The sequence below is a fragment of the Eptesicus fuscus genome, chromosome 4, assembly GCF_027574615.1.
Source record: "Eptesicus fuscus isolate TK198812 chromosome 4, DD_ASM_mEF_20220401, whole genome shotgun sequence".
In the NCBI taxonomy this organism is placed as follows: Eukaryota; Metazoa; Chordata; class Mammalia; order Chiroptera; family Vespertilionidae; genus Eptesicus; species Eptesicus fuscus.
The window spans coordinates 13007812-13023703 of NC_072476.1; the positions used below are offsets into that span (position 1 = coordinate 13007812).

At 42.0% G+C, this 15892-nt stretch overlaps 1 non-coding gene across 2 annotated transcripts; it reads right to left on the minus strand.

The window, feature by feature from the left end:
• Positions 1-2512: 2512 nt before the first annotated feature.
• LOC103286320 (uncharacterized) lies at positions 2513-15836 on the minus strand. Of its 2 annotated transcripts, none has more exons than XR_008555773.1 (4): positions 15745-15836; positions 7234-7678; positions 4566-4655; positions 2513-4028 (listed from the first exon to the last, which is right to left on the minus strand). It is a non-coding gene; the product is annotated as an uncharacterized LOC103286320 (transcript). The 2 variants fall into 2 exon arrangements; XR_008555774.1 differs by having other exon boundaries at positions 7234-7814.
• Between the last annotated feature and the right edge of the window lie 56 nt (positions 15837-15892).

The window sequence follows — 15892 nt, forward strand, 5'->3', positions numbered from 1 at the left end:
GCAAAGAATCCCCTTACAGAAGAAGCATAGAAGAGGTAGCAAGAGCAAAGGAGAGTGGGGTAAGGAGGTTTCAGGGGCCTAGCTCTGCTTTGGCTATGACCACCCATCCACCACCTTAGGCTGAGGAAAAAGGGTAACAATCAGTAGGCTTTGCCCTACATTTCTCTGGATTATAGTGAGAATATCTGATCCAGTCTATGGGATATGGTTAGGAATTCTTGGAAAAAAGAAAGTGTTGCCCTGCCGGGTGTCGCTCAGTAGTTGAATGATGACCTATAAACCAGGAGGTCATGGTTCGATTCCGGGTCAGGGCACATGCCCAAGTTGTGGGCTCTATCCCCAGTAGAGGACATGCAGGAGGCAGCCAATTTATGTTTCTCATCAGTGTTTCTCTCTATCCCTCTCCTTTCCTCTCTAAAATCAATAAGAATACATATTTTTAAAGTAAAATAAAAGGAATAGTGTTGCCGAAACCGGTTTGGCTCAGTGGATAGAGCATCGGCCTGCGGACTCAAGGGTCCCAGGTTTGATTCCGGTCAAGGGCATGTACCTTGGTTGCAGGCACATCCCCAGTACGGGATGTGCAAGAGGCAGCTGATCGATGTTTCTCTCTCATCGATGTTTCTAACTCTCTATCCCTCTCTCTTCCTCTCTGTAAAATATATTTTTTTAAAAAAAGGAATAGTGTCAATTGAAAAATTTAACCAATTAAATGTTTAACCAGTTAAAATGTTTCAGTGATGGAGATACTAAGAAACCATATGAAGAACCCTAGTAGTTAATTTACAGGGGGAAAATCTGGCTTCTTAATGAACATCTGAAGGGCTGAATCAAACCAAGAGGATATTGTTACACATCTGAAGAACTCTATAGACTTGGGAGTGTTGCCTTTTGTACAACCTACTTCAAATTCATTCTCAAGTGGGTAGTGCACTGAGGCAATGATACATAAACACTAAGCTAATAGAGATCATAACTATAGGAAGCACCATACAAGGGTTTGGGAGAATACAAGAAAAAGTCTGTGTTTATCAGAAATTGGAAGCTTGGAAGAGAGGCCTGCAGAGCTGGCATTCAGATCTTGGGGGATTGGTGGTAGGTGGTGCTGGCAGACTGGCACTGATATTTCTTTTTAATATGGTTTCATTGATTTTAGAAAGGAAGAGAGATAGAAACATCAATAATGAGAATTATCTGTAGGCCTGCACCCTGACTGGAAATCAAACTGTGAGCACCTGGTTCACAGGTCATCGCTCAACCACTGATCCACACCAGCCGGGCATGGCACTGGTATTTCTGAGGTGTCCAATGAGGATAGTTCTAGAAGATAATGTCTTTGTTCACTGCTTTGTATGTACCTCTTACTATAAAACCTGGTACACTATAGACAATCAAATACTTCCTAAATGAATGTATTCTCCAATTCTTACGCGTCTACCCCAGACCATCCAGAATAGCTCACAGGCAAGTGTTATGAGCTCTAGTACTGTATTCCTTTTTCTGCCCAGCACACTCGAGAATAAAGCACGTTGGAGGGTAGAGGCAAACTAAAACTGCAAGGTGGTCAACACTTGCATCAGTTTTCCCTAGCCACTGCAAACCCATGTGGGGGAGAACCCTGATAGTGAGGCCTCGTTAAATATCTCCACTTCCCTGGCATTTTCATTGACTTTCACTGGCTCTGCTCAGTCATCAAATCTAACTTCCTTTAAGCTCATATCCAAAACCCTTCAATAATATATCCATTCCATGCCAGGCTGTCCCAAACAGGTCACATTCAAGCCTAACTCATTGCCTTTGCCCAGGATTTTGGAAGATGTTAATTTTTGCCTCTGTGCAGAGTATGTAATTATGTGACTTTGGGAACTAACATACATAGCTTGTTACAAGGGCCATGCTTAAGGACACTGTATGCAGGGAATCTTGGAGTAGCAAGGCTCAAACTGAGGAAATACTGAAGTATGTTCTTCTGTCCTGCCTTTGCATCCTCTTCTTCCCCAAATTTTAAAAAAACGAAATTTTTTGTGTGCCTGCTTTGCTCATATTGAATTCCTCAAAAAAACTCAGAGACATTTTGCTCGCTCTTCAAGATACCTTAGCCAAGGTACTAACATCTTGCCTGTAAGGGCCAAAAACTGTATAACATACCCATCTTTTACCACATTTTATCTATGGAGATTTCACAGAAGCTGGAATATCTATGCCTTGTTCTGTATCAGTAAGTTGTAATTTTGGTTCCTAGTGCTCCTCACATTCACTCTTCCTTTCACCTGCAGGCACAGCCTCCTGCAGTTCCTACATTTTCCTTATGCCCTTGATCTCCCTTCACTGTGACCTCAAATCCTTCCCACCAAATTCTATTCCTCCTCTCCCTATTTCTTGCCCCTTACTCTCTTTCTGCATGACCTACTGCCCTGAAGCAGATACTACACATAGATCCTCTTCAGAACCCTGCAGGCTTCAACACGAGTGTAAAGTTTCTAATTGAGAAAATTACAACGATAGGCCAAGGAAGGGGAGGGAGAAATAACTTTATTTTCATCAAAGATAATAATGCTTATAAACTTGTATAAATGCAACGGAAGAAGAAACCAAAAACTGGGTTGGGAGTGATGGTGAGATGAGAAATCTTACAAAATTAACCTAGATATTACACTTGCTTACGATTAGGTTGCTTTGATTTCATATTACCCAATGGCTTAACCTATCCTTTCTTTCCTTTGTTCATGGCTCTGTTACAGAATATGACCTGAAGGTTGCAATTGTATATAGCAGTAGGTACCTAGTAGTCAATTATTGGCTTAGAACAGATCCAGGCTATTAAAATTCTAGATGTACTCCCCAGGAGGGGACAGTATTTCTTCCCTGATATGGCTCAGAAACAGTTCTCAGGCCACTAGCTATACTTTCTTTGTTCAGAACAAGGATACCGTAGTTTCCCATCAGGAATTATGGGTTTTATATCATTCTCCTCTTCAAAGCAAAATGGAAATCCACAGTGAGACAGGACTGTGAAGTCCTAGGCAGAAATAGAAAGAGGGCTCTGCATTCTTAGATTGATTCATATTCCTGGACATGGTTCTTGAGATCCAGTTGTCAAGTTTACTGCTGAGCCAGGGATTGGCTAGTAGAACTATCCACAGAGGAAAGCTCTCAGAAACACATGTTGACCTAAGGAGTTGATGTCAGGTTTTCTACATATTTGTCACATCTCTTGCTTCCTGTAATGTATCTCTTCTATGTATATCCCGATGGCAGATGAGGGAAGCTTTTCTCACACTGGAAGCACTTATGTGGCTTTTCCCCAGTGTGGGTTTCCTGGTGGGCACTGAAGTGGGAGCTGTTCTTGAAGCTTTTCCCACACTGGTACAGGCCCTCCACAATGTGGACTTGCCAGTGAGCACTAAATGGAAACTTGTTGACTCTCTTCCCACAGACAGTGCACTGATAAGGCTTCTCCCCAGTGTGGGTCCTCTGGTGAACAATGAGGCTAGAGCTCTGGTTGAAGCTTTTCCCACATTCCCCACACTGGTATGGTCTCTTCCCTGTGTGAGTCCTCAGGTGGGCAGTGGGGTTGGAATGTTCACTGAAGCCTTTCCCATATTCACAGTACTAGTGATGCTTCTTTCCTGTGTGAATTCTGATGCCGAACAAGGTAAAAAACTTGGCTAAAGCTTTTCCCACATTCATGACATTTATAAGCTCTTTCCAGTTCAGGGGCTGGCTGGTGATGAGAGGAGAGAGAACTATGAGAGTATTCTCTCCCACACAAGAGATGTGTCCAGGGCTTCTCAGTTCAAAATCTCTGGTGACTCATCCTCTCCTAGGATGGAGCTGTCTCCTCACTCTCCCCTGGTCAATGTCTATGTTGCTTTCTTGTCATTGGTTCCGCTCCTAGCCTGTTTTGAACTCAAAATGCCAAAAAACTTTTCTACTAAACTTTCTCCATAAATTCTTATTCATTTCTCCTACTTCTGAATTATCCCATTTTAGATTCTCTTTTGTAACCCCATTCTTCATCTCAGAACCTGAAAGAATAAAATTACATTGGATTCTGGAGAAGGAAAACAATAGAATGAGGAAAGAGTTACAATTAAACTACCATAAAGAAGAAATACCTAATTGAATTCTTCATGTGACTAAGTCTTCTGCTAATGAAAAGCCTAAATTTTAGTTTCCAATTGTAACAGTTTTTAGCTCCAAATTTGTGGTTGCCCTACTTTTCTTGGGTGAGGATTAAAAAATAAAAATAATAAATAAATAAATAAAATTAAGTAAAATAAAATAAAATAGCACTGCTCTAGCCTGGGTTGGGGCAGTCAGGACGCTAGTTATCAGGTCAGAGGCAAAGCAAGGTAAGGGAGGTATGGCCTCTTTGGGAAGGACTGAGGTAGTAAGCAGCCATGTGATGCCAGAGTAGACAGAATAAGAAAAGAACCGACGACAAGCTCAATGGACCACATAAAATTCTTTATAACATCTCTGGGAAAGAATGAGTTTTAGAGTGAGTCAGTACAAAGTGAAATGGGAACTTCAAGAGACAAAAAACATCAACCACAGCTCACCTGATCTCAGTGGTACAGAGCTCAGCAACATCTGGTTTTGAAGACCCCTCTTCTGGAGATGGTTCCTGGTAGCCTGTGGAGTAAGCCAGGCTAGGGGATAAATATCCATTAGTAGAGGGAAGCTTCCACATAACAGGTTCTGAGTGGAATCCCTGGACCAACAGCATCAGCACTACCTGGGAACCTGTTACACATGCATATTCCTAGGACCCACCTCAGATCTACTGAGAAAGTCTGGAAATGATGCCTGGGAATCTATTTAACATGTCTCCAAATGAGTATGATGCACAGTCAAGTCTGCGGAAGACTTTCATAGCCAATGCCTCACTGTGTGTAGAGAAGTTAATTTACTGGATGATTAGTACTATTCGCGAAACAGCTTTTTTTTTTTTTTTCATTCCAAAGAAATACGTGCACATTATAGAAAAATTTTAAGACAATAATGGTGGTGGCGGGGAGTGTCTCACAGCCAAATACTAGACATAACTAAAAACTCATAAATACCACAACTCAAACCTCTTATTTTTTTCCAGACCAAGATTATGTATTCTTTCCCAGATACCACCTTTAAGAATTCTACAAAAGAAATGGTTCATTTTGATGACATTCAGAGGTCTGTGGACTTGGGGAGGTTACAACACTTGGGATCTGAGCGGCCTGTGGGCATGGTGAGTGACGGGAGCAGAACTGGAACATAGTGAGTCCTACCCCCTTTCCTCAGACCCCAAAGCTTCAGAAATCACACACAAGAGAGCACAGATGTTCCCAAGGATTAAAAGGACATAAGTGCTAAATGGCAAAGTTTAAAAAGGTATTGATAGAGTATTTATATTGCTCAAAAAATACGAACATTAATAAACCTTTTAAACAATTACCCCTTTCGATAGCAGAATCTTACCAATTTAAATAGCATGCTCTCCTCCAGGATTTGAGTTATATAAAGATGAGCTAGCTTTTAAAACTTACTTAGCAACTTGCAAGGGCAGCTTTCAATGAAGCGGAAAAGGCAGCAGTGGTCTTTAGGCTACCTAAAAATGTATGGAGCTAAAGTGCTTAATGGAAAAAGACTTATAAATATAGAGCCTTGGTCTGTCCATGTAATGGAATATCAGTCAGCCATTAAAAGGAATGAAGTGATACATGCTGCAAACATACCAAGTGAAAGAGGCCAGACACAAAATGTCACATATTATAGGACTCCATTTCTATGAAATGTCCAGAACAGGCAAATTCATCGACAGAGAATGAATAGAAACTGCTTAATGGATACAGTGTTTCATTTAATAAAATGTTTTAGAACTAGACAGAGGTAGTGATTGTACAATACCTATATTTTTTAATCCTCACCCGAGGACATCCCTCCATTATTTGCCAGAGAGCATGGAAGAGAGAGGGAAAGACCTCCTACATGTGCCCCAACAAGAGCCTGGGCCGGGAAGGAGCTTGTAACCGAGGCATGGGGCCCCAACCGGAATCGAACCCGGAACATCTTTGGTCCGCAGTCCAATGCTCTATCCGCCAAGTCAAACCAGCCAAGGCTATATAACATTTTTAATGTACTAAATGCCAAGGCTATATAACATTTTTAATGTACTAAATGCCACTGATTCCTTGAAAATGGCTAATTTTATGTTATGTGAATTTCACCTAAATTAAGAAAATTTTTAATTCATTTTTTTCTAAAATAATTGAGACAAAACAAAAACTAGAGCTTTGAAAGAAAGGCAAAAATAATAAGAGAAATGTATTCTGAAAGAGATTAAGCTGGATGGGGCAGGGTTTAATGTCTTAAGTACATGAAGAACTACTATGCAGAAGGTCACAGTAAACATGTTCACCTTAATACAACCGATTCCAACATAATAGACTACAAAGTTTCATTAATATCCCTCCTTCTCACTAGGAAACAACTACTTCCTATTCCAGCCACATAGACTCAGCACCCAGCTAGCTGCTTCCCGCTCAGACCACAGAGCCACGGCATTCCTCTGACCCACACTCCTCCATTACTCTATGCCTCTCCCAGACTTCTGATCTGGATTTCAGTTGCCTTTTTCCACCAAGTCTCTCACAACCTAACCTTCATTTTACTTTTCCTTCCCCTGAGCCTTTTACACCTCCCTTCTCCCAAAGTATACAAGGTGGTTATACTAATTGGATCTCAGACCTAGTCCCTACCTCCACATGAGGATATTGTGTGAAACTTGTCACTCTGTCCCTAACTGACCCTGTTAATCCAGACAGGAAAGATTAACTCCAATACAACTTTGTTGAGCATACTACCCATGGCATTGTGCCCTCAATGTACCTTCTAGCAAGAGAGATTAGATTTTAATTCACCAATTTCTCTAATTTTCCTGACCTCCTTAGTAAAGGACAGTTGTCCTTTCCCTGACCTTGTTTTAGAGAACTGTTCTGAGTATTTTTACCACTTTAATTAGGGTCTCTAAACATTCACTGAATATATGAATGTCTAAGATATTTCAGCAAATGAGAAATTCTTCCCATAGACTAAGGGCATAGGACCAACTAAAGTTAGTATTTTGGTGGGTGGCAGAGGGCTAGTATACATTTCTCAACTAAGCACCTCTCTAGTAAGTAGATACCTGTGCTCCTCAGCCCAACTTCTTATAATCAAAACCACAAGGTTCTGGTTTCCTTTTCTCACCTGTTGCCCAGGTACTCTCTGTACATCCTCAACCAGAGCTACAGCTTCCTCATTTTCTGGACGCTGTTTCTTCACGCAGGTCTGGAGCTCCTCCAGCAAGATTGTGAGAAACTGCTCCAAAATCAGCAGCTCTAGGATTTTCTCTTTTGAGTGTCTTAGGCCTCAGCCACTGTCAATAGAGTTCGCAGAGTGTGCTAAAGGCTTCATGGGGGCCAGCTACCTCCTGGTAGCAGAACTGCCTGAAGCGCTGGTGGGAAGCTTCATAGTCAAGGCTGTTGTTGTGAAGGGCTGATTTCTGTCTCTGTGTGGATTCCTTGCTTGGGGATGAGTGTGCCTGGGGACTCTTTGTTGCAGCCATCATTCGCTTCATGAACTGGCTCACTGGTTGCCATTTCCAACCGAGATCAGATTCCATTTCTTTTCATATCACTGGGAAGTAGTTCTCCTGGATACCAATGAAAGGAATCAGAGATGTGAGAGTGACAGATGTGCAGAATCATAGTTGAAAAGGGCCTCCCTGGCCAGATAGCTCACTTGGTTAGAGCATCGTCCCAATACACCAAGGTTGCAAGTTCCATCCCCTGTCAGGGGACATACAAGAATCAACCAATAAATAAGTGGAATAACAAATCGATGTTTCTTTCTCCCTCTCTCTAAAAATCAATAAAACAAGTGTGTGTGTTTTTAAAAAAGGAAAGGGCTCCACTTTGAAGGGAGAATGCAAAAATACAGCATTAAACTGTCCTGTATTCTTTCCCTCTGCTTCTTGTGATTTATTTCTATCCTTTATCTTTACTCCCTTCACAATCTAAGTCAAGGACCCAAAACATTAGAGATATGAAAAAAACATAGTTTTCTCTCAGCCAGATTTTTCTCTATTAATGAATTCTTCAAACTACTCACAGTGTAGTCCAGCTGTCCATTCTCATGTCTGGGTCTTGTCCCTGTCCTTCCCCACCCTCAAGAAGCCTGGACCCACCTTTCCAATTGTCACTTTCTCTTAAGGAGAGAGTAGTATGTGAGTGCCTCTGAATTAACCTCTTTATCACTGTGATACCCTCCTCCCTATCACCACCACCACCACACACACAATGTGTATGATAGATGACTGATCTGGTTTGCTGTATGTTGCTCCCCCCTTCCCCGCCCAGCCTTCCTTCCTCACTTCTGATAGCCATAGCATCTTCTTTTTTGAGAGCCCCTCTCCATTCCATTGGCTCTGGTGCGGCTGTTCATCATTACAGTGCCCTTCTCCCTACCCCAGGAGTGGGCATCTGAAAAAGGCTGGACCTGTCAAAATTCTTCTGAGATTTGACATACAGGTCGGGTGGGAGAAGTTCAATTTCCTATGAATTGCTAACTTGAGAGGATGTAAGACTGGAACTATCTGCAATATGTCCCACTCAACATTCTACTTCTCCACGGAAGGAGTGAGCCTGTTTACAGGAGTAAAAAAATTCTTTAAAAAAAGGAATTCAGGGGGAGAGAAAAAATGGCAGCCAAATAGGTAGAGCAGAGTCTGGAGCCGGCAGGGCAGGAAAAGAAAAAAGCACCTCATCCCAGGGCCAGACTGGAAAAACAACTAAATTGGAGAACATACACCTGTGTGAGAATTGTGAGAATAAACAAGTAATCTTTTCTGTCAGAGAAGGGAGTTTAGGCAACCACCATTTTGGTTTGCGTGATTTGATAATTGCCATTTCGAAACCGCAAAGGTCAACTCCTCTCTTTTTCCTTTAAATTAGCCAATTGCGCAAGAATGTGAGCCCAAACTCTGACCAATCAATAGCGTGGGAAAGATGGCATGCTTCAGAGATAAAACCCTGAGTGGACTGCCCGCTCAGTGTACATGATTACCAAATCTTGTGTTGGTTGCCCACCCTCCTGCAGAAGTAAAGATATTTGCCTTGTCTGGCTCCCAGGTATCCTTTGTGTTCTACCAGGACCACTGGTTTTTGTGCTTGCCTTCTTCCTAACACCTGGAATTACCAACTGAGGTCCATCTGAGGAGGAGACAAATCAAGGAAAAACAGAAATCGCCTGGAGACCAGTAGAAAGGGCGAGGTTGTGAGAGGGGATGACCCAGCTTCCAGGGGTGGCAGGCCAGCGGGGGCTGAGAGAGGAGGCAGCTCCTGGTTACAGGAGCGTCGGTTCCCTTAGAACCATAGTCGGCAAGCTGCGGCTCACGAGCCACATGCGGTTCTTTGGCCCCTTGAGTGTGGCTCTTTGGCCCCTTGAGTGTGGCTCTTCCACAAAATACCACGGCCTGGGCGAGTCTATTTTGAAGAAGTGGCGTTAGAAAAAGTAAGTTTAAAAAATTTGGCTCTCAAAAGAAATTTCAATCGTTGTACTGTTGATATTTGGCTCTGTTGACTAATGAGTTTGCCGGCCACTGCCTCAGAAGATAGAGGCTGGGAACCCAGGCTGGTCTCCACAGCTTGCAGCATCAGAGCCTAGACCCGTAGCCTCCGTACTTTCCCTGAATAGGAGAAGTGATGAAAACTCCAGGTTTCCAGCCGACCCTGTTGGTCTTCATAGAAGGATCTCTGTCTAGCCAATGGCAGAGTAATACTTTGGGCCACTCATGGAGGAGTAGCTCCGAGACAGGGAAACACCCACCATATTCCTTCCTTGATCTGTCTCCTCCTCAGCAGCACCTCCCTCACCTAAAGCCCTTTCAGAAACAGACATTTGAGTGACTAAGATTAAAGGCAGGCAAAGGCAAGCAGAGGTGGAGCAGGCAAAGAATAAGAATGGCAATAAATAAGTATCTATCAATAATACCCTTAAATGTAAATGGCTTAAATGCTCCAATCAAAAGACATAGGGTAGCTGATAGGATAAGAAAACATGACCCATCCTATATAATAAAAAGGTAATATGCAAATTGACCATCACTACAACACACAAGATGGCCGCCCCCATGTGGACACAAGATGGCTGCCACAAGATGGCCAGCAGGGGAGGGCAGTTGGGGGTGACCAGGCCAGCAGGGGAGGGCAGTTAGGCATCAATCAGGCTGGCAGGGGAGTGGTTAGGGAGTGATCAGGCTGGCAGGCAGAAGTGGTTAGGGGCAATCAGGCAGGCAGGCAGACAAGCGGTTGAGAGCCAGTATATCCCAGTGGGATCGGGCCTAAACGGGCAGTCAGACATCCCTCGAGGGGTCCCAGATTGGAGAGGATGCAGGCTGGGCTGAGGGACACCGCCCCCACCCCTGTGCACGAATTTGTGCACCGGGCCTCTAGTATAGTATATGCTGTCTATAAGAGACCCACCTCAGCACATAGGACTCACATAAACTGAAAGTGAAGGGAAGGAAAAAAAATTTCAGGCAAATGGAAATGAAAAAAAAAAAAAAAAAGCTGGGGTAGCAATACTCATTTCTGACAAAATAGAATTCAAAGTGAAGGCCATAACAAGAGATAATGAAGGCCACTGCATAATATTAAAAGAATCAATACAATAAGAGGATATAACTCTGATAAATATATATGCACCCAATACAGGAGCATCCAAATATATAAAAAAAAACTTTTGGAAAATTTTAAGGGAAAGATTGACAGCAATACAATCATAGTAGGGGACTCCCCCCATTGACATCACTGAATAGATCTTCTAGACAAAAAATCAACAAGGAAATAGTGATCCTAAATGACACACTAGATCAAATGGCATTCATTGACATTTTCAGAATAATCTCCCCAAAGCTACAGAATATACATTCTTCTCAAGTGCACATGGACATTTTCAAAGACAGACCACATGTTAGGATACAAACTAAGTCTCTACAAGTTCAAGAAGACAAATCATATCAAGCATCTTCTCATCACAATGAACCTAGAAATCAACTACAATAAAAACACTCAAAAACATTCAAACACATGGAGGCTAAATAGCATGCTATTAAACAATAAATGGGTTACCAAAGAGATCACAGAAATAAAAAACATCCTGAAAACAGTCCTGAGGGAAATTCATACCACTAGGCCTACCTCAAAAAACAAGAAAAACTTTTAATAAGTTATGTAATGCTACGATTTAAAGAATTAGAAAGAGAACAACAAGAAAAGCCCAGAGTAAGTAGAGGAAGGAAATAATAAAGATCAGAGCAGAAATAAATGACAGAGAGACTAAAAAAAAAAACAAAGAAAAAAAAAAAGATCAATAAAACCAAGAACTGGTTCTTTGAAAAAATAAAGATTGATGAAACTCTAGCCAGACTCAGCAAGAAACAAAGAGGACACAAACAAAATCAGAAATGAAAGAGGTAAAGTAATAAATGATCACAGAGAAATACAAAGGATTCTTAAAAAATACTATCAACGACTACATTCCAACAAACTGGACAATCTGGACATATTCCTAGAAAAATACAATCTTCCAAAACTCAACCAGGAAGAATAAAAACAAACCAACCTGAGTAGACTGATGAAATTGAAGCAGTAATTTAAAAACTTCCAGCAACAAAAGCCCTGGTCTGGAAGGCTTCACAGGGAGTTTTACCAAACAGTCAAAGAAGAACTAACACCTATCCTCCTCAAACTATTTCAAAAAATTCAAGAGGAAGGAATACTTCTAAGCTCTTTTTATGAGGCCAGCATTACCCTAATTCCAAAACCAGATAAAGAAACTATATCCCTTATGAACATAGATGCTAAAATCCTCAAAAAATATTAGTGAATTGGATCCAGCAATACATTAAAAAGATCATACACCATGACCAAGTGGGATTTATTCCAGGGATGAAAAGCTGGTACAATATTCACTAGCCAATAAATGAGATACATAAACAGATTGCAAGACAAAAATCACATGATCAGCCACTATTCAACATAATACTGGAAGTCCTAGCCATAGCAGTCAGACAAGAAGGAAAAAAATAAAAGGCATCCAAATTGGAAAGGAGGAAGTAAAACTGTCATTAAATGCAGATGACATGATGTTGTACATAGAAAACCCTAAAGACTCCATCAAAAAACTACTAGATTTAGCGGGCTCTGTGGCGCAATGGATAGCACATTGGACTTCTAGTGACGAAAAAACTACTAGATTTGCCCTAGCTGGTTTGGCTCAGTGGATAGAGAATCAGCCTATAGACTGAAGGGTCCCAGGTTGGATTCCTAGTCAGGACACATGCCTGGGTTGTGGGCTCAATCCCCAGTGGGGGGTGTGCAAGAGGCAAGCTGATCAGTGATTCTCTCTCATCATTGATGTTTCTATCTCTCTCTCCCTCTCTCTTCCTCTTTGAAATCAATAAAAATATAATTAAAAAAAAAATCCTGCTAGATTTGGATATGAGGGCTATCTGGCTGCGATATCTGTCACCCCATTGATCACCAGGGTTGATTCGGCTGATCTGGCTGACTAGGTGGGTGTCCCCCTCCTCCCTCACCAATCCATGTGCATCCCTCCCGAAGCTGCGTGCTCAGTTGAAAAGGACTTGCTCAATTGAAGAGGATGACCTTTGCCCCAGAGGAGAGGACCCGTCTTTGGTCAAGAGTATACGAGTAGCTGCATTTCCCTGCTAGAACCTCCAAACAATCTCTCAAAAAACTACTAGATTTAATAAATAAATTCGGCAACATAGCAGAATACAAAATTAACACCCAGAAATCTATGGCATTTTTTTTTACACCAATAATGAACTTTCAGAAAGAGAAACTAAAAATAAATAAATAAATAAATAAAATCCCATTTACCATTGCAACAAAAAAATTTAAGAAACTTAGGTATACACTTAACCAAGGTGGTAAAAGGCCTGTACTAGGAAAACTATAGGACGTTGAAAAAGAAATAGAGGAAGACATAAACAAGTGGAAGAATATACTGTGTTCATGGATTGGTAGAATCAACATCATTAAAATGTCCATACTATCCAAAGCAATCTATAGATTCAATTCAATCCCTATTAAAATACCAACACCATGCTGAAACCGGTTTGGCTCAGTGGATAGAGCATTGGCCTGCGGACTGAAAGGTCTCAGGTTCGATTCCGGTCAAGGGCATGTACCTTGGTTGTGGGCACATCCCCAGTAGGAGGTGTGCAGGCAGCTGATCGATGTTTCTCTCTCATCGATGTTTCTAACTCTCTATCCCTCTCTCTTCCTCTCTGTAAAAAATCAATAAAATATATTTTAAAAATAAAAAATAAAATACCAACACCATATTTCACAGATCTAGAACAAATACTCCAAAAGTTTATATGGAACTAAAAAAGAGCCTAATAGCCACAGCAATCTTGAGAAAGAGGAACAAAGTTGGAGGGATCACAATACCAGATTCAAGTTACACTACAAAGCCACTCTAATCAAAACAGCCTGGTACTGGCACAAGAACAAGCATATAGATCAATGGGACAGAACAGAACACCCAGAAATTGACCCAAGCCATTATGCTCAATTAATATTGGACAAAGGAAGCAAGAGCATACATGGAGTAAAGACAGTCTCTTCAATAAATGGTGTTGGGAAAATTGGACAGATAAATGCAAAAAAATGAAACTAGGTCACCAACTTACACCATACACAAGACTAAACTCAAAATGGATAAAAAACTTAAATGAAGTTATGAAACCATAAAAATCTTAGAAGAATCCATAGGCAGCAAAATCTCAGATATTTCTCATAGCAATATGTTTATAGATACTTCTCCTAGGGCAAAGGAAACTAAGGAGAAAACAAACAAATGGGACTATATCAAAATAAAAAGCTTCTGCACAGTAAAAGAAACCATCAACAAAATGAAAAGGGAGCCCACTGCATGAGAGAACATATTTGCCAATGATACATCCAATAAGGGGTTAATTTCCAAAATATATAGGGAATTCATACAACTTAACAAAAGGAAGACAACAATCCAATTAAAAAATGGGCAAAGAACCTAAATAGATACTTCTCCAAAGTGGACATACAGATGGCCAAGAGACATATGAAAAAATGCTCAAAGTCACTAATCATCTGGAGATGGAAATTTAAAGACAATGAGGTATCACCTCACACCTGTCAGAATGGCTATCATCACCAAACTACAAGTGTTGGCGAGAATGTGAAGAGAAACCTAGCACAATGCTAGTGTGAATGCAGACTGCTGCAGTGATTATGGAAAACAGTATTGCATTTCCTCAAAAAATTAAAAATGGAACTCTCATTTGACCCAGTGATCCCACTTCTAGGAATATATCCCAAGAAATCAGAAATACCAATCAGAAAGAATGTATGCACCTCTATGTTCATAGCCACACAATTTACAATAGCTAAGATTTGGAAACAGCCCAAGTGCCAGCAGATGTGTGAATAAAAAAGTTGTAGTACATCTACACAATGGAATACTACTGTAAAAAGCAAAGAACTCTTACCATTTGCAACAGCATGGAGGGACCTGGAGAGAATTATGCTAAGTGAAAAAAGCCAGTCAGAGAAAGATAAGTATCACATGATCTCACTCATATGTAGAATCTAATGAACAAAATAAGCTGATGAACAAAACAGACATAGAAGCATGGAACAAACTGTGGAATATCAGAGGGAAGAAGGGGGAGGGTTGGGTGGATGGAAAGAGATCAACCAAAGAACTTGTATGCATACATGCACAACCCATGGACACAGACAATAGGGTGGTGAAGGCCTGGAGTAGGGGACAGGGGTGGGCTAGAAGAGGTCAATGGGGAGGGGGGAGCAGGGGAGTATGTAATACTTTCAACAATAAAGACTTAAAAGGGGGGGGGGGGGAGGATTCAGGTTGCCTTTCTTCCAAAGAACTTGAACTGCCTTCATTTATATTGTCTTTCCATTTTAATGTGGCAGTTGGGGCTAGAGATAGAGGAAATCAAAAGCATTGCTGTTAATAGTCATTTTTAACAAAAAAAAGAGTATCATATCTCCTCAGCAGCAAGGCTGGGACTAGAACCTGTAGCCCCCCCTCCCCCCCTTGTCTAACACATTTTCGTACATCCGCACTTTATCTGAAAAAATAATTTAACGAATGCTATTCTAGTTTCATTCAGAAGGCGGAGCCGGCACTCCTCTCGACCGCTGACATCATTCATATAAATTTTAAAATTCTGGTCTCTCAAAAACTTGTTTCCCTCTGGCGATGATCCATTCAGCAGAAAGTAGGATGAGAATGGGGACCGGACTGATTCACTTTCCCTTGTCAAGGATGCACTAAGTACTCCTAGAGCACTTGATGCCAAAGGTTCTGTACTGTGGCTGAAGTGGTGTAGGAAAACATCCGCAGGTTCGCGCTGCAGTGAGACGGAGATCACGGTCACAGGCCAGAAGGAGGGCGCGGGCACAGAGATCGGAACCCGGCCTGGTCCGCTCAGGTGGACCCAGGGCACCGGGACGTAGGAAGGTGACCGCTGAGCATGCGAGAGGAGTCCGGGCCTGGCTCGACCGCTCTGAAACGACTTGGGAGGCAAAAGGCACCCAGGCCGACATGGTGCCCAGCTGCGGGCGCTTCCCTCCCCCCTCTCCCCCTCGGCCCCCAGCCAGGAGCAAGCAGAGCACTCACCTGACGCACGCACTCTCACCTCTTCAAAGCCGCCAGGCCGGACGTCAGGTCTCAAGCGCAGGCGTTAACTGCCCTGGGCGAACGCTCGTGGGCCTCGCCACCGGACTACAACTCCCAGGGTGCACTACGACGGCTGGACGTCGTTTTC